Below are 21,513 nucleotides of genomic sequence, written 5' to 3'. Positions count from 1 at the left end.
GGTAACAGGATCCTCGCCAGTGTAGGAGGAAGTTTGAACAGTGTGTGTGTGTGTGTGTATATATAGGCCATGACTCCTTCTCTCACCTCCTACCTGTGACGCCATCTTCTGTTTGCTTTGGCAAAGTGCATTACTGTCACTCACCTGTACTTTTGTTTAAAAAAAAATATTATGGTATTGACATTAAGAATAATAAAATATATAAAAACAATTACAGTATAAAACACATTAGAAAACCTATTAAGACTTAACTGTCAAAACAAACTAAATAAAAAATAAATGATTTATAATGTGTGTGGGTGGTTGTGGGTTTAATCCAGAGGTAGTAGCTCTAACTCCCCAGCAGAGGGCAGAGCAACAACAAACTACTGTTCACAACTGTGAAAGGAATGACTGTCTGCTACACAATCAACCTCTTGCAAAATAAGGAATGCTCCCCGCTAGTGACGAACTATGCAAAATATTACATTTGAATTTTTACTGCCTCGCTCCAGTCTCTCTGAAGTGTTGACAAAAGAGACGGATTGTTCACTGAATGAAATATAAATTGTGTTTTGACCTGGCTCAACATCACATTATCCACATCAATGCATGGGTGTAATTTGAATAAATGCTGCTCTTTAAAAAAAAGAAAATCTATATATTGCTGTAAGGACGTATTTTTTTGTATCAAACTAGCAGTGAAACAAATAATACATTTATTTTATATTTGCAATGTCGTGAGAGTCCCTCTACTCTTTAAGCCTCAGGACATGCAGCTCTGGTTGCATATCTGTTGAATCTCTGAGCATTGCAGTTCATAGAATCAAACAAGGAAGTTGGTTGTTGGGGCCATATTATATAGTAATACACCATATTATATAGTAATACACCATATTATATAGCAATAAAACATATTATATAGTAATACACCATATTATACAGCAATACACCATATTATACAGCAATACACCATATTATATAGCAATACACCATATTATACAGCAATACACCATATTATACAGCAATAAGCCACGTTATACAGCAATGAGCCACGTTATACAGCAATGAGCCACGTTATACAGCAATGAGCCACATTATACAGCAATACACCATATTATACAGCAATGAGCCACGTTATACAGCAATGAGCCACGTTATACAGCAATGAGCCACGTTATACAGCAATGAGCCACGTTATACAGCAATAAGCCACGTTATACAGCAATGAGCCACGTTATACAGCAATGAGCCACGTTATACAGCAATAAGCCACGTTATACAGCAATGAGCCACATTATACAGCAATGAGCCACATTATACAGCAATGAGCCACGTTATACAGCAATGAGCCACGTTATACAGCAATGAGCCACGTTATACAGCAATGAGCCACGTTATACAGCAATGAGCCACGTTATACAGCAATGAGCCACATTATACAGCAATGAGCCACGTTATACAGCAATGAGCCACATTATACAGCAATGAGCCACGTTATACAGCAATAAGCCACGTTATACAGCAATGAGCCACGTTATACAGCAATGAGCCACGTTATACAGCAATAAGAATGGGAGAGAACATAATGTATAGGTAGCTGGAGAAAGTCATGTAATCCTGGTTGTGTATAGTCCATGGTGGATACTAGTAACAGCTTCTCCCTTCGTGTATATTTGGATCCTGCATGATGGTTCTGTAACACATGGGCCTACTGGTATATTAGGGACTCAGGTGTACTGACGTTTCTCAGAAATGGGTTCAATGTCGCTGTTTGTTGTGTTTTATTTGTACCTATAAACCTTTTATGATGCTGTGTTGTGTTACACCCTGCATCCAATCTTCACCTTATGTAACCATCATCCTCCTGGATGAGAAGGTCAACCATGTTCACTGAGCATTCTGGGGAGATTAGAACCATCCGTCACCCAGGAACATTCTGTCACAGCCTGAACAGTTTCCCCCCCCTCGTCCCAAAGAGGAGAGAGAAATGACTGTGTGCTTGTTTAGTGGAAGAAGAATAGGTAAGTGTGTCTGTCTGTCCGCCCATCGGTCTGTCTGTCTGTCCGCCCATCGGTCTGTCTGTCTGTCCGTCCATCGGTCTGTCTGTCTCTGTCAACCCGTCTGTCTGTCTGTCTCTGTCAACCTGTCTGTCTATTACAGCGTCACTAATGCATGGTCTCCCAATGTCATGTCCTCACCTCAGTACACATCATTATTCCTGTTCCATTATAATGTACTGGTGTGTGTGTGTGTGTGTGTGTGTGTGCATTAAAACACACTGTGGAAGGTTCTCAGATAATACTGAGGATGTGCTGCTTACAGGCTGTTGAGGAAAGGAATTAAGGAGGTATCACATTGACGTCACCAGGGTTGATCTTCAGGCTTCCGTGACGCCGTATTAATCTGGAAGGGACATCTACCCATTCCCCACTTGATTTGTTTTGAATTCATTAGCTGGAGGTTTATAGCTACTTCTGTTGTAAGATGATGTATTAACTGGGAATTCCTCACTGTGTTCACTGCTCTGTTGGCAACTGTCATATTCAAAGAAAAGAACGGAATGGGCCTTTAGCTAAATACACAGCACATAAATGACACTTAAAAAGATTACGTCAACTAGAGGGCTCGCTAACTACACGGTTGCGTTGCGGGCCAGTGGATGCGTTCGGTTTTAGCGCGACCAGGTTCCCTAGGTGGGCAGAGATTTCCCTTTCGGATTAATGGAATGGTATAAAATATGCAAACGATATCAGATACTAAAATGAATGAAATACTCTGCGATTTCATTTTAGTCTTCGTTGAAAAGATGAGATTGTAGTTTAAAAAAAAAAGCAAGCTTGATCTATTTGGAGACATAAAAAAATAAAAAAAAGCATAAAGCGTGCAAGTATAATAGAGCTTTTTATTTTCGTAAAAAAAAAAAACTTAAACTAAAAGCCTTGAAGGGAGAAATTCTCTCCTGTAGTAATAATCCCATTAGGATCCTATTGAGAAAAAAAATGTCAGAGAGAACGCTGGGCATTGACGTGACGCAAGTAGTTCTCTGACGTCAGTTGGTTATCTGCAGTGAAAGAGAGAAGAGGGACAGAGAGACTACATAAAACAAAAGATATCTGACTGCCTTTCAGAGGGAGATGGGAATAGCAGGCGTATAAATCTAAATCACAAGTTAATACAAATTTGACAGGGTACATTTTTAGAAAATGTCTATTTCATTCAGAGAGAGAGATTACTTGGCTGCAGAGTGTCTTTGTGTGTCTTTGGCTAAAACAGGTGTCCAGATCCAAGACTTCCTCCAGTGAAATAAGTAGCCCAATGAAATAGCATTACACACATATACAATGGTGTGTAAGAGGCTGCCTGAGAATTTAACAAGTAATATAGATATATATTTTTATAGATATTTTTTTATCTCAAAATGATAGGAGTAAAAAATGATTGGCACCCCTGTTTTCAATACCTTTCACGACCTCAACTTTGCAAAGATAATGGCACTGAGCCTTTTTCCTGAAATGTTTTATGAGATTAGAGAACACGTTGGGAGGGACCTTAGACCATTCCTCCATACAGAATCTGATTAGAGAACACGTTGGGAGGGACCTTAGACCATTCCTCCATACAGAATCTGATTAGAGAACACGTTGGGAGGGATCTTAGACCATTCCTCCATACAGAATCTGATTAGAGAACACGTTGGGAGGGACCTTAGACCATTCCTCCATACAGAATCTGATTAGAGAACACGTTGGGAGGGATCTTAGACCATTCCTCCATACAGAATCTGATTAGAGAACACAGTGGGAGGGACCTTAGACCATTCCTCCATACAGAATCTGATTAGAGAACACGTTGGGAGGGACCTTAGACCATTCCTCCATACAGAATCTGATTAGAGAACACAGTGGGAGGGACCTTAGACCAGTCCTCCATACAGAATCTGATTAGAGAACACGTTGGGAGGGACCTTAGACCAGTCCTCCATACAGAATCTGATTAGAGAACACGTTGGGAGGGACCTTAGACCAGTCCTCCATACAGAATCTTTCCAGATCCCTGATGTCCTTTGTCTGTACTTATGGACTGCCCAGTACAAACTCAAACCACAGGTTTTCAATGGGGTTCAAGTCCGGAGACTGAGATGGTCATTGCAAAATGTAGATTTTTGTTGTTCATAGGTGGGTAGAACAGCTTTAATATTGCAGATAAATTGTGGCTTCTATCAATGTATTTGTCTGCATTTTTCAATCCCCCATATATATGTAATTTTTGTTGTTGTTGTAGTAAATATAATTTAAAAAATCTAGATTTCTTTATTATTTTCCCTCTAATTAGACTAAACTAATGGACAACAATACTTAGGCTTCCACTTCCAGCCAATACATACATTTCACAGACAGCATATTTTACATTAGTTATCCTTTGTTTGTTTTTAGTCCCGTCCTTCAGCTCCACTCAACCCCTCCCATCCATCTTTGAAGACCCCCCAGTTTTGATTTCCAGCTGTCATATATTTTTTTCCACTGTGCTGTGACGTTTCATAAAAGTTCTGAACCTTTCTATTCTCATAGTTTCTACAGATTGTAAATTAAAGAAACGCTTAGAGTATTATTATATCATTGATCGATTGACTGACTATTCCAATCACCCAGCAGTGCTATTTGCAGAGTTAGCTCCAGGTAAATGTTTCAATTGTTCAGCCCTTGCTGAACCTGCAACCAAAGCAGAGCTGGGATGGTTGTATCCCCATATATAAACACTAGTACCAGTCAGAAGTTTGGACGCATCCGACTCATTCAAGGGTTTTTCTTTCGTTTTACTAGATTGTAGAATAATAGTGAAGACATCAAAACTATGAAATAACACATGGAATCGTGTAGTAACCAAAAAAGTGTTAAACAAATCTAAATATATTTTAGATTTTAGATTCTTCAAAGTAGCCATGATGACAGCTTTGCACACTCTTGGCAATCTCTCAACCAGCTTCACCTGGAATGCTTTTCCAACAGTCCTGAAGGAGTTCCCACATATGCTGAGCACTTGTTGGCTGCTTTTCCTTCACTCTGCGGTCCAACTCCTCCTAAACCATCTCAATTGGGCTGAGGTCGGGTGATTGTGGCGGCCAGGTCATCTGATGCAGCACTCCATCACTCTCCTTCTTGGTAAAATAGCTCTTACACAGCCTGAGGTGTGTTGCGTCGTTGTCCTGTTGAAAAACAAATGATCGTCCCACTAAGCACAAACCAGATGGGATGGCGTATCACTGCAGAATGCTGTGGTAGCCATGCTGGTTAAGTGTGCCTTGAATTCTAAATATATCACAGACAGTGTCATCAGCAAAGCACCCCCACACCTCCTCCTCCATGCTTCACGGTGGGAACCACACGTGGAGAACATCCGTTCACCTAGTCTGCGTCTTACAAAGACACGGCGGTTGGAACCAAAAATCTCACATTTGGACTCATCAGACCAAAGGACAGATTTCCACCAGTCTAATGTCCATTGCTCGTGTATCTTGGCCTAAGAAAGTCTCTTCTTCTTACTGGTGTCCTTTAGTAGTGGTTTCTTTGCAGCAATTCAACAATGAAGGCCTGATTCACACAGTCTCCTCTGAACAGTTGATGTTGAGATATGTGTTACTTGAACTCTGTGAAGCATTTAGTTGGGCTGCAATCTGAGGTGCAGTTAATTGCCGATTTCGGAGGCTGGTAACTCTAAGGAACTTATCCTCTGCAGCAGAGGTAACTCTGGGTCTTCCTTTCCTGTGGCCAGTTTCTTCATAGCGCTTGATGGTTTTTGCGACTGCACTTGAAGAAACTTTCAAAGTTCTTGACATTTTCCAGAATGACTGACCTTCAGGTCATAAAGTAATGATGGACTGTTGTTTCTCTTTGCTTATTTGAGCTGTTCTTGCCATAATATGGACTTGGTCTTTTACCAAATAGGGCTATCTTCTGAATACCACCCCTACCTTGTCACAACACAACTGATTGGCTCAAATGCATTAAGGACAGAAATTCCACACATTCACTTTTAACAAGGCACACCTGTTAATTGAAATGCATTCCGGGTGACTACCTCATCAAGCTGGTTGAGAGAATGCCAAGAGTGTGCAAAGCTGTCATCAAGGCAAAGGGTGGCTACTTTGAAGAATCTCAAATATAAAATATATTTAGAAGTAACATATCATACCAAAAGGAGTTACGTACAGAATAATATGAAATGCTCTGAGAACAGGTTGAGCTCCAGGGAGAGATTTGCATCAGATACTACACTGAAGCACCAGTGTTTCTCTCTCCTAACCCATCACTTTATTTACAGAAAATGCTTAAGATGTTCTGTGACTGCTCCGCAAGTACAAAGATAAACTCTTGACTACGCTACTAGTGTGAAAGATCTAGATGTTTTAAAAAGTAGTCGTTGCCACATAAAAAAAGGTAAAATCTGGTCGTTGCAGAATTTGGTGCTGAACCATGCCCGTTTGGCCCATTTGTGTTTCCCTAGCAACTGAACAAAAAAGTTACAAAAAGGCAAAGAAAGACAAGTAGGGTGTTTTCAAATGGTTGACGATCAGTTGTTAGGTACTATGTTTATTGAATATTAATGAATTAAACTACAAATTAAAATGCCCAATTTGGGTGCAATCAATGAGCTTAATTTCTCAGAGATCAAATTATATTCCAACAAAATAAAGTTGCAGGAACACTAATCTCTTTTTCTATACGACAGAAACAATTTCAGAACAATCTGAGATGGTGAGTATTTGTAATCCTATTTTTTGTGCTTTTTGGAAGTGGAACGATTCTGAGAACAGCTGACCATGCAAATGACTTAAAGATGCACTCTGGGATCTTAAAAAGGACAACATAATTCACAACATATTGCACAAATTGGATTCGTAACATATCACACGCATTACAAAATTCGTATGATATCATACAAATTGCTAAATGATTAGCATATCACACGAAACGGATGACGTAGTACACAATTGGATGATGAAGTACACATAAAACGGGGACCATTTTTTGGCTCGTGAGAACCACTTTTATAAAGTACTAGCTGAAATTATCAAAAAGTATGAGAGTGGATCTTTAACTGAAAATTAAAACATCAACCACTAAAAAAACTACACGAAGGGTGGATTTGCACGAGTAAAATATGTCTAGTGAGATCTAGATCTCTTCCACATCGGATCTGCAACCTTTCTGTTTACACTGGCCCTCGGGTGTGGGTTATGTCTAGAAGAGATACAGCTTTTGTCGAAATTGACTTTTCACAGCAGGTTTAGGAGAATTTACACAGCAGGTTAGGAGATTTAGATTAAGGTTAGGAAGTGAGTTAGGGTTAGCTAAAAAAATACACCCCCCCCCCACCCCCTCAAAGTTCACCTTTGAAATCAATTTGATAAAAGCTGTATCCCATTTAAAACAAAGACCCTGGATGTGGTGCGAGTCGCTCTGGATAAGAGCATCTGCTAAATGACTTAAATGTAAATGTAAAATGTACTCTACACTACTCTACACTACTCTACACTACTCTACTCTACACTACACTACTCTACACTACACTACTCTACACTACTCTACTCTACTCTACACTACACTACTCTACTCTACTCTACTTTGTTCTACTCTACACAACTCTACACTACTTTGAGGATACAAGCTAGGTCCAGGATAGAGTAGTGTAGTGTAGAGTAGAGTAGTGTAGAGTAGAGTAGTGTAGAGTAGTGTAGTGTAGAGTAGTGTAGTGTAGAGTAGTGTAGTGTAGAGTAGAGTAGAGTAGTGTAGTGTAGAGTAGTGTAGTGTAGAGTAGTGTAGAGTAGAGTAGAGTAGAGTAGAGTAGAGTAGTGTAGAGTAGTGTAGAGTAGAGTAGTGTACAGTAGAGTAGAGTACAGTAGAGTACAGTGGAGTAGAGTAGTGTAGAGTAGAGTAGTGTAGTGTAGAGTAGTGTAGAGTAGTGTAGTGTAGAGTAGAGTAGTGTAGAGTAGTGTAGAGTAGTGTAGTGTAGAGTAGTGTAGAGTAGTGTAGTGTAGTGTAGTGTAGAGTAGTGTAGTGTAGAGTAGTGTAGAGTAGTGTAGTGTAGAGTAGAGTAGTGTAGAGTAGTGTAGAGTAGTGTAGTGTAGAGTAGTGTAGAGTAGTGTAGTGTAGAGTAGAGTAGAGTAGTGTAGTGTAGTGTAGAGTAGTGTAGTGTAGTGTAGAGTAGAGTAGAGTAGTGTAGAGTAGTGTAGTGTAGTGTAGAGTTGTGTAGTGTAGTGTAGAGTAGAGTAGAACAGTGTAATGTAGAGTAAAACAGAGTAGAGTAGAGTAGTGTAGAGTAGAGTAGAGTAGAGTAGTGTAGAGTAGAGTAGTGTAGAGTAGAGTAGTGTAGAGTAGTGTAGAGTAGAGTAGTGTAGAGTAGTGTAGAGTAGTGTAGAGTAGAACAGAGTAGAGTAGTGTAGAGTAGAGTAGTGTAGAGTAGAACAGAGTAGAGTAGTGTAGAGTAGAGTAGTGATGGCAACAACAACTGCCTGAGTTACACCAGGAATGCACAATCCCTCCATCAGTGCTCAGACTGTCTGCAATAGGCTGAGAGAGGCTGGACTGAGGGCTTGTAGGCCTGTTGTAAGGCAGGTCCTCACCAGACATCACCGGCAACAACATCGCCTATGGGCACAAACCCACCGTTGCTGGACCAGACAGGACTGGCAAAAAGTGCTCTGCACTGACGAGTCACGGTTTTCTCTCACCAGGGTTCGATGGTCGGATTTGCAATTATCTTTCGAAGGAATGAGCGTTACACCGAGGCCTGTACTCTGGAGCAGGATCGATTTGGAGGTGGAGGGTCCATCATGGTCTGGGGCGGTGTGTCACAGCATCATCAGACTGAGCTTGTTGTCACTGCAGGCAATCTCAACGCTGTGCGTTACAGGGAAGACATCCTCCTCCCTCATGTTGTACCCTTCCTGCAGGCTCATCCTGACATGACCCTCCAGCATGAAAATGCCACCAGCCATACTGCTCGTTCTGTGCGTAATTTCCTGCAAGACAGGAATGTCAGTGTTCTGCCATGGCCAGCGAAGAGCCCAGATCTCAATCCCATTGAACACATCTGGGACCTGTTGGATCGGAGGGTGAGGACTAGGTCCATTCCCCCCAGAAATGTCCGGGAACTAGCAGGTGCCTTGGTGGAAGAGTGGGGTAACATCTCACAGCAAGAACTGGCAAATCTGGTGCAGTCCATGAGGAGGAGATGCACTGCAGTACTTAATGCAGCTGGTGGCCACACCAGATACTGACTGTTACTTTTGATTTTGACCCCCCCTTTGTTCAGGGACACATTATTCCATTTCTGTTAGTCACATGTCTGTGGAATTTGTTCAGTTTATGTCTCAGTTGTTGAATCTTGTTATGTTCATACAAATATTTACACATGTTAAGTTTGCTGAAAATAAACGCAGTTGGCAGTGAGAGGACGTTTCTTTTTTTGCCGAGTTTACTTAGCATGTTAGCTAACCCTTCCCCTAATCTTAACCATTTTAGCTAACCCTTCCCCGAACCCTTTAAACCAACTCCTAAACTTAAACCTAACCTTAACCCTAGCCCCTAACACCTAGCCTAGCTAATGTAAACCATCTAGCTAGAATAAGTAACATATATGTTTTGCAAATTCGTAATATTGTACATAGAGTATAATTCGAATTGTATTGCGTCACATATCATGGTGATGGACAACCACAAATTAATATATTGTTAGGGCTGTCGCTCTCCTCATCCTCGGACGAGGAGAGGAGAGAAGGATCATCAGACCAATATGCAGCATTCGGGAAATAAGCCATCTTTTATTTGAACCCGATGGCAACACGAAACAAAACACTTACAAATTTACAAAACAAGAAAACGACGTTGACGAAACCTGAACATAAACTTACATAACTAAACGTAAACTCACGGACAGGAAACAGACGACATCAAAATAAACGAACAGCCAAACAGTCCCGTATGGTACATACATTCGACGACACAGGAGACAATCACCCACAAACAAACAGTGAGAACACCCTACCTAAATATGACTCTTAATTAGAGGAGAACGCAAAACACCTGCCTCTAATTAAGAGCCATACCAGGCAACCACAACCAACATAGAAACAGATAACATAGACTGCCCACCCAAAACACATGCCCTGACCTAAACACATACAAAAACAACATAAAACAGGTCAGGACCGTTACAGAACCCCCCCCCTCAAGGTGCGAACGCCGGGCGCACCAGCACAAAGTCCAGGGGAGGGTCTGGGTGGGCAGTTGACCACGGTGGTGGCTCCGGCTCTGGACGCTGTCCCCACACCACCATAGTCACTCCCCGCTTCTGTCTTCCCCTCCCAATGACCACCCTAAAACTAACATCCCCTAAATGAACGGCCAGCACCGGGAGAAGGGGCAGCACCGGGACAAGGGGCAGCACCGGGACAAGGGGCAGCACCGGGACAAGGGGCAGCACCGGGACAAGGGGCAGCACCGGGACAAGGGGCAGCACCGGGACAAGGGGCAGCACCGGGACAAGGGGCAGCACCGGGACAAGGGGCAGCACCGGGACAAGGGGCAGCACCGGGACAAGGGGCAGCACCGGGACAAGGGGCAGCACCGGGATAAGGACCAGCACCGGGACAAGGGGCAGGTCCCGGCTGAGGGACTCTGGCAGATCCCGGCTGAGGGACTCTGGCAGATCCCGGCTGAGGGACTCTGGCAGATCCCGGCTGAGGGACTCTGGCAGATCCCGGCTGAGGGACTCTGGCAGATCCTGGCTGAGGGACTCTGGCAGATCCTGGCTGAGGGACTCTGGCAGATCCTGGCTGAGGGACTCTGGCAGATCCTGGCTGAGGGACTCTGGCAGATCCTGGCTGAGGGACTCTGGCAGGTCCTGGCTGAGGGACTCTGGCAGGTCCTGGCTGAGGGACTCTGGCAGGTCCTGGCTGAGGGACTCTGGCAGGTCCTGGCTGAGGGACTCTGGCAGGTCCTGGCTGAGGGACTCTGGCAGGTCCTGGCTGAGGGACTCTGGCAGGTCCTGGCTGAGGGACTCTGGCAGGTCCTGGCTGAGGGACTCTGGCAGGTCCTGGCTGAGGGACTCTGGCAGGTCCTGGCTGAGGGACTCTGGCAGGTCCTGGCTGAGGGGCTCTGGCAGGTCCTGGCTGGACGGCTCTGGCAGGTCCTGGCTGGACGGCTCTGGCAGGTCCTGGCTGGACGGCTCTGGCAGGTCCTGGCTGGACGGCTCTGGCAGGTCCTGGCTGGACGGCTCTGGCAGGTCCTGGCTGGACGGCTCTGGCAGGTCCTGGCTGGACGGCTCTGGCAGGTCATAGCAGGACGGCTCTGGCAGGTCATGGCAGGACGGCTCTGGCAGGTCATGGCAGGACGGCTCTGGCAGGTCATGGCAGGACGGCTCTGGCAGGTCATGGCAGGACGGCTCTGGCAGGTCATGGCAGGACGGCTCTGGCAGGTCATGGCAGGACGGCTCTGGCTGATCATGGCAGGACGGCTCTGGCTGGTCATGGCAGGACGGCTCTGTAGGGAGGAGAAGGAGAGACAGCCTGGTGCGTGGTCTAGGCACTGGCTGCGCTGGAGAGGAGGAAACAGCTGGAGAGAGAACCCGGAGAGACAGCCTGGTACGGGGGGCTGCCACCGGAGGACTGGTACATGGAGGTGGCACCGGGTATACCGGACCGTGAAGGAGGACACGTGCTCTTGAGCACCGAGCCTCCCCAACCTTACTAGGTTGAATGGTCCCCGTAGCCCTGCCAGTGCGGCGAGGTGGAATAGCCCGCACTGGGCTATGCAGGCGAACCGGGGACACCACCTGTAAGGCTGGTGCCATGTACGCCGGCCCGAGGAGACGTACTGGAGACCAGATACGTTGGGCCGGCTTCATGGCACTCGGCTCGATGCCCAACTTAGCCCTCCCAGTGCGGCAAGGTGGAATAGCCCGCACTGGGCTAAGCACGCGTACTGGGGACACCGTGCGCTTTACCGCATAACACGGTGTCTTACCAGTACGACGCCTTCTACCTCCACGGTAAGCACGGGGAGTTGGCTCGGGTATCCTACCCGGCTTTGCCACACTCCTCGTGTGCCCCCCCCCAAAAATTTTTTGGGTCTGACTCACGGGCTCCCAACCGCGTCGACGCGCTGCCTCCTCATACCAGCGCCTCTCAGCCTTCGCTGCTTCCAACTCCTCCTTGGGACGGCGATATTCCCCTGGCTGAGCCCAAGGTCCTCTACCATCCAGGATCTCCTCCCAAGTCCAGGAGTCCTTGTTGCTCTGTTGAGCATTCCCTTGCCGCTTGGTCTTAGCGTGGTGGGTGATTCTGTTAGGGCTGTCGCTCTCCTCATCCTCGGACGAGGAGAGGAGAGAAGGATCATCAGACCAATATGCAGCATTCGGGAAATAAGCCATCTTTTATTTGAACCCGATGGCAACACGAAACAAAACACTTACAAATTTACAAAACAAGAAAACGACGTTGACGAAACCTGAACATAAACTTACATAACTAAACGTAAACTCACGGACAGGAAACAGACGACATCAAAATAAACGAACAGCCAAACAGTCCCGTATGGTACATACATTCGACGACACAGGAGACAATCACCCACAAACAAACAGTGAGAACACCCTACCTAAATTTGACTCTTAATTAGAGGAGAACGCAAAACACCTGCCTCTAATTAAGAGCCATACCAGGCAACCACAACCAACATAGAAACAGATAACATAGACTGCCCACCCAAAACACATGCCCTGACCTAAACACATACAAAAACAACATAAAACAGGTCAGGACCGTTACATATATACCATATGAAATGTAACATATGTACTAAATGTAGTGTCTCGGATTTACTTAAATAATAATATGAAATGCTCTGAAACCATGTTGAGATTTGAGGGGTTGCCTAGGGCGGCAGACCGGCCAGGACCGGGCCTGCACGGATCAGTAACCATTTGCCTCTCGTGCGTAATTTCCAACCGAACATGGCCAAACGTTATAATCCTGGACACACGTGATCAACAAATCAGCTCAGTTGCAATATTTGTCAAGGGGGGGGAAGCAAAGCCTCTCTCGCTATCCCTAAAAATCACTTAGTGTCCTATCACTGCTAGCATCCGTATTAGCCTACATTCTGACAATCTCTCTATTCGTTTTTTTGCGTATCCAGTGGCCGGGGTATCCATCCACGTACCTCCCTACTTTCTTTACTCTCACTGGTTTGGAGACGCGCCGGAGGGGAGGACACAGAAGGAAGAGCGAGGTCTGTTTGATGTAATTGTTGTCTGTTTTTGACGGTTCGGATTTGTACACTCGCCATCCGCTCTGACTGTCTGTTGCATGTGCGTGCCCCGCCAGTTGATAGTGTATCCGCTGTTTGGCTACCACTCACCCCTCCACCGCTGTCACAGAACAAAAACACGGAGGAGGTATCGTTTTAAAACAAGGGAGCAACAAATGTCGAAGAAACGCAAAGGTCCTGATGATGAGGAGGCTATCGAGGACGTTGAAAAAGACTTCCCGCGTGCGGGTTGTAGCAGTGATCAAGGTACGTAGCGCGTTGACTCTTTCAGTGATACGTAATGATGGGTAATGGCTTTAAAAGGTTTACGTAATGATGGGTAATGGCTTTAAAAGGTTTACGTAATGGTCGTAATTGTTTTAAAGGTGTGTGGCATCTTATTTGACTGGTGCGCCGAGTCCTAGGCTACTTCTGTGACACGTTTGTATCAACAGAGTAGATATATATATATATAGCAGGGAACTAGTTTCCAACAATGCATAGATCGATCACATTGAATTCACATAGCAACGCTAAAGAACAAAACGTTATTTATCTATAGTAGTGCTGCTTATGCCCAATGTGGGCATCTCTCTCGCTCGCCTCTCTTCTGAAAACTTTTCTGAGATGAGAACTTTTAGAACCCTGTTCCAGGTGTCTTTTTTTCACACCTGTTGTGACAAGACACCATCTTTGGGAACCTTACTAGAAACCCATTTCCTTTATTTGTATATTAGTTCAACTGACTGACTGGGTTGGCAAGAACATGCTGCACCCTCCTTCTAGGGCTCTCCAGCTCCCGTGAGCTCCCGTGGAGCTGATTACACCCAGCATGCTCGTGTTCATTAGGGCACACCATAGCAAAACGTTTTGCAATGGAAAAGGAAAACAAAAGGTTTCTTATTTGAAACTGTCATCCCTCCCTCCTTTCAGTCCATTTTCTTCTGTTTGTTGCCAAATGATTGTGGTCCATGCCATGCGACCGCAGCAGAGCGTTTGGCTATGTGTTTTGAGTCTAGGCCCAAAGCAGAGTTTCCCTCTTTGGCTAAGAGAACAGAGGATAGGAAGGGGAACTGGATTCGTTCTCGCCCCAGACAGAGCAGAGGCATCTGGGGAAAACTCTCTGTTCCCAATCGCAAATGGACCCCTAAGCCTAAATATGCACTTCTAAAGATCTGAGAGGATTTTATTGGTATAAGTAATATGGTGAACCTTTCCCCTTAGCCTATCAGAGTGCACGGTGGAGGGATTGCGAAATTGCTTACACCTGTCGAATCATCTCAGTTCTCCACAAGTGCATAGGGTATAGGGCTTAGTGTGTAGGGCTTATGGGGCCCATTTGGGATTGGGCCTTAAGCCGAAACAAAAAATGGTCGAGAGTAGAGCGTCAGTTCACATACACTGCGTAGCGTAAGGGAGCCACCGTAGCGAGCCTCCTGTTTATGGTGGCTCATGAACGCGAGGAGAGTTGTAGCTAATACACCCTAGCAGTTTATAAAGAATTCAGCTCGTCTCGTTATTTCTACATAACAGAATTCTCTCTTGAACTGAGTTTCTCAAGTTTCCTAGCTCTAGCCTGGCTAGGCTATATGCCTGTGCTCGAAATCAACAAAAAGGTCTGCAAAAAGTTATTTAAAAAAATTATATATTATTGGCACTGGCAGCTAAACTTATCAACAATAAATAAATACTTTTTAACTATACACAATTCCAAATGTAACAATGTACAAACAGTCTATTTTTCTGGCGATTTATCTGCTCACTTCACCAGCATTGCTTTGCGTAGACGTGAGAAAAAATAGACTAATTTGAAGCACATGTTGACGCTCGCGGCCCGTCTGTGTTTTCTCATTCACTACTGTGCATTCTGATTCACGCATGTAAAGATAACACTTTTAGTTTCCTTTGGGCTAGAGCCTTCTAGCTCCTCCCACCATAACAACCCATCTACTACCAATTAGCTCCTCCCACCATAACAAACCATCTACTACCAACTAGCTCCTCCCACCATAACAAACCATCTACTACCAACTAGCTCCTCCCACCATAACAAACCATCTACTACCAACTAGCTCCTCCCACCATAACAAACCATCTACTACCAACTAGCTCCTCCCACCATAACAACCCATCTACTACCAATTAGCTCCTCCCACCATAACAAACCATCTACTACCAACTAGCTCCTCCCACCATAACAAACCATCTACTAGCAACTAGCTCCTCCCACCATAACAAACCATCTACTACCAACTAGCTCCTCCCACCATAACAACCCATCTACTAGCAACTAGCTCCTCCCACCATAACAAACCATCTACTACCAACTAGCCCCTCCCACCATAACAAACCATCTACTACCAACTAGCCCCTCCCACCATAACAAACCATCTACTACCAACTAGCTCCTCCCACCATAACAAACCATCTACTACCAACTAGCTCCTCCCACCATAACAAACCATCTACTACCAACTAGCTCCTCCCACCATAACAAACCATCTACTAGCAACTAGCTCCTCCCACCATAACAAACCATCTACTAGCAACTAGCCCCTCCCACCATAACAACCCATCTACTACCAACTAGCTCCTCCCACCATAACAAACCATCTACTACCAACTAGCTCCTCCCACCATAACAACCCATCTACTACCAACTAGCTCCTCCCACCATAACAAACCATCTACTACCAACTAGCTCCTCCCACCATAACAAACCATCTACTACCAACTAGCTCCTCCCACCATAACAAACCATCTACTAGCAACTAGCTCCTCCCACCATAACAAACCATCTACTACCAACTAGCTCCTCCCACCATAACAACCCATCTACTACCAACTAGCTCCTCCCACCATAACAACCCATCTACTACCAACTAGCTCCTCCCACCATGACAAACCATCTACTACCAACTAGCTCCTCCCACCATAACAACCCATCTACTAGCAACTAGCTCCTCCCACCATAACAAACCATCTACTACCAACTAGCTCCTCCCACCATAACAAACCATCTACTAGCAACTAGCTCCTCCCACCATAACAACCCATCTACTACCAACTAGCTCCTCCCACCATAACAACCCATCTACTACCAACTAGCTCCTCCCACCATAACAAACCATCTACTACCAACTAGCTCCTCCCACCATAACAAACCATCTACTACCAACTAGCTCCTCCCACCATAACAAACCATCTACTACCAACTAGCTCCTCCCACCATAACAACCCATCTACTACCAACTAGCCCCTCCCACCATAACAAACCATCTACTACCAACTAGCCCCTCCCACCATAACAACCCATCTACTACCAACTAGCCCCTCCCACCATAACAAACCATCTACTACCAACTAGCTCCTCCCACCATAACAAACCATCTACTACCAACTAGCTCCTCCCACCATAACAAACCATCTACTACCAACTAGCTCCTCCCACCATAACAACCCATCTACTACCAACTAGCTCCTCCCACCATAACAAACCATCTACTAGCAACTAGCTCCTCCCACCATAACAACCCATCTACTACCAACTAGCTCCTCCCACCATAACAAACCATCTACTACCAACTAGCTCCTCCCACCATAACAAACCATCTACTACCAACTAGCTCCTCCCACCATAACAAACCATCTACTACCAACTAGCTCCTCCCACCATAACAAACCATCTACTACCAACTAGCTCCTCCCACCATAACAAACCATCTACTACCAACTAGCTCCTCCCACCATAACAAACCATCTACTAGCAACTAGCTCCTCCCACCATAACAACCCATCTACTACCAACTAGCTCCTCCCACCATAACAAACCATCTACTACCAACTAGCTCCTCCCACCATAACAAACCATCTACTACCAACTAGCTCCTCCCACCATAACAAACCATCTACTACCAACTAGCTCCTCCCACCATAACAACCCATCTACTACCAACTAGCTCCTCCCACCATAACAAACCATCTACTACCAACTAGCTCCTCCCACCATAACAAACCATCTACTACCAACTAGCTCCTCCCACCATAACAAACCATCTACTACCAACTAGCTCCTCCCACCATAACAAACCATCTACTACCAACTAGCCCCTCCCACCATAACAACCCATCTACTACCAACTAGCCCCTCCCACCATAACAAACCATCTACTACCAACTAGCCCCTCCCACCATAACAAACCATCTACTACCAACTAGCTCCTCCCACCATAACAAACCATCTACTACCAACTAGCTCCTCCCACCATAACAAACCATCTACTACCAACTAGCTCCTCCCACCATAACAAACCATCTACTACCAACTAGCTCCTCCCACCATAACAAACCATCTACTAGCAACTAGCTCCTCCCACCATAACAACCCATCTACTACCAACTAGCTCCTCCCACCATAACAAACCATCTACTACCAACTAGCTCCTCCCACCATAACAAACCATCTACTACCAACTAGCTCCTCCCACCATAACAAACCATCTACTACCAACTAGCTCCTCCCACCATAACAAACCATCTACTACCAACTAGCTCCTCCCACCATAACAAACCATCTACTACCAACTAGCTCCTCCCACCATAACAAACCATCTACTACCAACTAGCTCCTCCCACCATAACAAACCATCTACTACCAACTAGCTCCTCCCACCATAACAAACCATCTACTACCAACTAGCTCCTCCCACCATAACAAACCATCTACTACCAACTAGCTCCTCCCACCATAACAAACCATCTACTACCAACTAGCTCCTCCCACCATAACAACCCATCTACTACCAACTAGCTCCTCCCACCATAACAAACCATCTACTACCAACTAGCTCCTCCCACCATAACAAACCATCTACTAGCAACTAGCTCCTCCCACCATAACAACCCATCTACTACCAACTAGCTCCTCCCACCATAACAAACCATCTACTACCAACTAGCTCCTCCCACCATAACAAACCATCTACTAGCAACTAGCTCCTCCCACCATAACAACCCATCTACTACCAACTAGCTCCTCCCACCATAACAACCCATCTACTAGCAACTAGCTCCTCCCACCATAACAAACCATCTACTACCAACTAGCTCCTCCCACCATAACAACCCATCTACTACCAACTAGCTCCTCCCACCATAACAACCCATCTACTACCAACTAGCTCCTCCCACCATAACAACCCATCTACTACCAACTAGCTCCTCCCACCATAACAAACCATCTACTACCAACTAGCTCCTCCCACCATAACAACCCATCTACTACCAACTAGCTCCTCCCACCATAACAACCCATCTACTACCAACTAGCTCCTCCCACCATAACAAACCATCTACTACCAACTAGCTCCTCCCACCATAACAAACCATCTACTACCAACTAGCTCCTCCCACCATAACAAACCATCTACTACCAACTAGCTCCTCCCACCATAACAAACCATCTACTACCAACTAGCTCCTCCCACCATAACAACCCATCTACTACCAACTAGCTCCTCCCACCATAACAAACCATCTACTACCAACTAGCTCCTCCCACCATAACAAACCATCTACTACCAACTAGCTCCTCCCACCATAACAAACCATCTACTACCAACTAGCTCCTCCCACCATAACAAACCATCTACTAGCAACTAGCTCCTCCCACCATAACAAACCATCTACTACCAACTAGCTCCTCCCACCATAACAAACCATCTACTAGCAACTAGCTCCTCCCACCATAACAAACCATCTACTACCAACTAGCTCCTCCCACCATAACAAACCATCTACTACCAACTAGCTCCTCCCACCATAACAACCCATCTACTACCAACTAGCCCCTCCCACCATAACAAACCATCTACTACCAACTAGCCCCTCCCACCATAACAAACCATCTACTACCAACTAGCTCCTCCCACCATAACAAACCATCTACTACCAACTAGCTCCTCCCACCATAACAAACCATCTACTACCAACTAGCTCCTCCCACCATAACAACCCATCTACTACCAACTAGCTCCTCCCACCATAACAACCCATCTACTACCAACTAGCTCCTCCCACCATGACAAACCATCTACTACCAACTAGCTCCTCCCACCATGACAACCCATCTACTACCAACTAGCTCCTCCCACCATAACAAACCATCTACTACCAACTAGCTCCTCCCACCATAACAACCCATCTACTACCAACTAGCTCCTCCCACCATAACAAACCATCTACTACCAACTAGCTCCTCCCACCATAACAACCCATCTACTACCAACTAGCTCCTCCCACCATAACAAACCATCTACTACCAACTAGCTCCTCCCACCATAACAAACCATCTACTAGCAACTAGCTCCTCCCACCATAACAACCCATCTACTACCAACTAGCTCCTCCCACCATAACAAACCATCTACTACCAACTAGCTCCTCCCACCATAACAACCCATCTACTACCAACTAGCTCCTCCCACCATGACAAACCATCTACTACCAACTAGCTCCTCCCACCATGACAACCCATCTACTACCAACTAGCTCCTCCCACCATAACAAACCATCTACTACCAACTAGCTCCTCCCACCATAACAAACCATCTACTAGCAACTAGCTCCTCCCACCATAACAAACCATCTACTACCAACTAGCTCCTCCCACCATAACAACCCATCTACTAGCAACTAGCTCCTCCCACCATAACAAACCATCTACTAGCAACTAGCTCCTCCCACCATAACAAACCATCTACTACCAACTAGCTCCTCCCACCATAACAAACCATCTACTACCAACTAGCCCCTCCCACCATAACAACCCATCTACTACCAACTAGCTCCTCCCACCATAACAAACCATCTACTACCAACTAGCTCCTCCCACCATAACAAACCATCTACTACCAACTAGCTCCTCCCACCATAACAAACCATCTACTACCAACTAGCTCCTCCCACCATAACAAACCATCTACTAGCAACTAGCTCCTCCCACCATAACAACCCATCTACTACCAACTAGCTCCTCCCACCATAACAAACCATCTACTACCAACTAGCTCCTCCCACCATAACAAACCATCTACTACCAACTAGCTCCTCCCACCATAACAACCCATCTACTACCAACTAGCTCCTCCCACCATGACAAACCATCTACTACCAACTAGCTCCTCCCACCATGACAACCCATCTACTACCAACTAGCTCCTCCCACCATAACAAACCATCTACTACCAACTAGCTCCTCCCACCATAACAAACCATCTACTAGCAACTAGCTCCTCCCACCATAACAAACCATCTACTACCAACTAGCTCCTCCCACCATAACAAACCATCTACTACCAACTAGCTCCTCCCACCATAACAAACCATCTACTACCAACTAGCTCCTCCCACCATAACAACCCATCTACTACCAACTAGCTCCTCCCACCATAACAACCCATCTACTACCAACTAGCTCCTCCCACCATAACAAACCATCTACTACCAACTAGCTCCTCCCACCATAACAACCCATCTACTACCAACTAGCTCCTCCCACCATAACAAACCATCTACTACCAACTAGCTCCTCCCACCATAACAAACCATCTACTAGCAACTAGCTCCTCCCACCATAACAACCCATCTACTACCAACTAGCTCCTCCCACCATAACAACCCATCTACTACCAACTAGCTCCTCCCACCATAACAAACCATCTACTACCAACTAGCTCCTCCCACCATAACAAACCATCTACTACCAACTAGCTCCTCCCACCATAACAAACCATCTACTACCAACTAGCTCCTCCCACCATAACAAACCATCTACTACCAACTAGCTCCTCCCACCATAACAAACCATCTACTACCAACTAGCTCCTCCCACCATAACAAACCATCTACTACCAACTAGCTCCTCCCACCATAACAAACCATCTACTACCAACTAGCTCCTCCCACCATAACAAACCATCTACTACCAACTAGCTCCTCCCACCATAACAAACCATCTACTAGCAACTAGCTCCTCCCACCATAACAAACCATCTACTACCAACTAGCTCCTCCCACCATAACAAACCATCTACTACCAACTAGCTCCTCCCACCATAACAAACCATCTACTACCAACTAGCTCCTCCCACCATAACAAACCATCTACTACCAACTAGCTCCTCCCACCATAACAAACCATCTACTACCAACTAGCTCCTCCCAC

The 21,513-nt window shown here is 45.4% G+C and overlaps 1 protein-coding gene across 1 annotated transcript in view; it reads right to left on the bottom strand.

The window, feature by feature from the left end:
- LOC139580328 (calcium uniporter protein, mitochondrial-like) overlaps positions 1-21,513 on the bottom strand; it is a 518,594-nt gene that overhangs the window by 90,786 nt on the left and 406,295 nt on the right. The gene's annotated exons all lie outside the window — the stretch shown is intronic.

The sequence above is a fragment of the Salvelinus alpinus genome, chromosome 7, assembly GCF_045679555.1.
Source record: "Salvelinus alpinus chromosome 7, SLU_Salpinus.1, whole genome shotgun sequence".
Lineage (NCBI taxonomy): Eukaryota > Metazoa > Chordata > Actinopteri > Salmoniformes > Salmonidae > Salvelinus > Salvelinus alpinus.
Note: the sequence above shows the minus strand (reverse complement) of the source record. Positions and strands in the feature narration are given on the sequence as shown.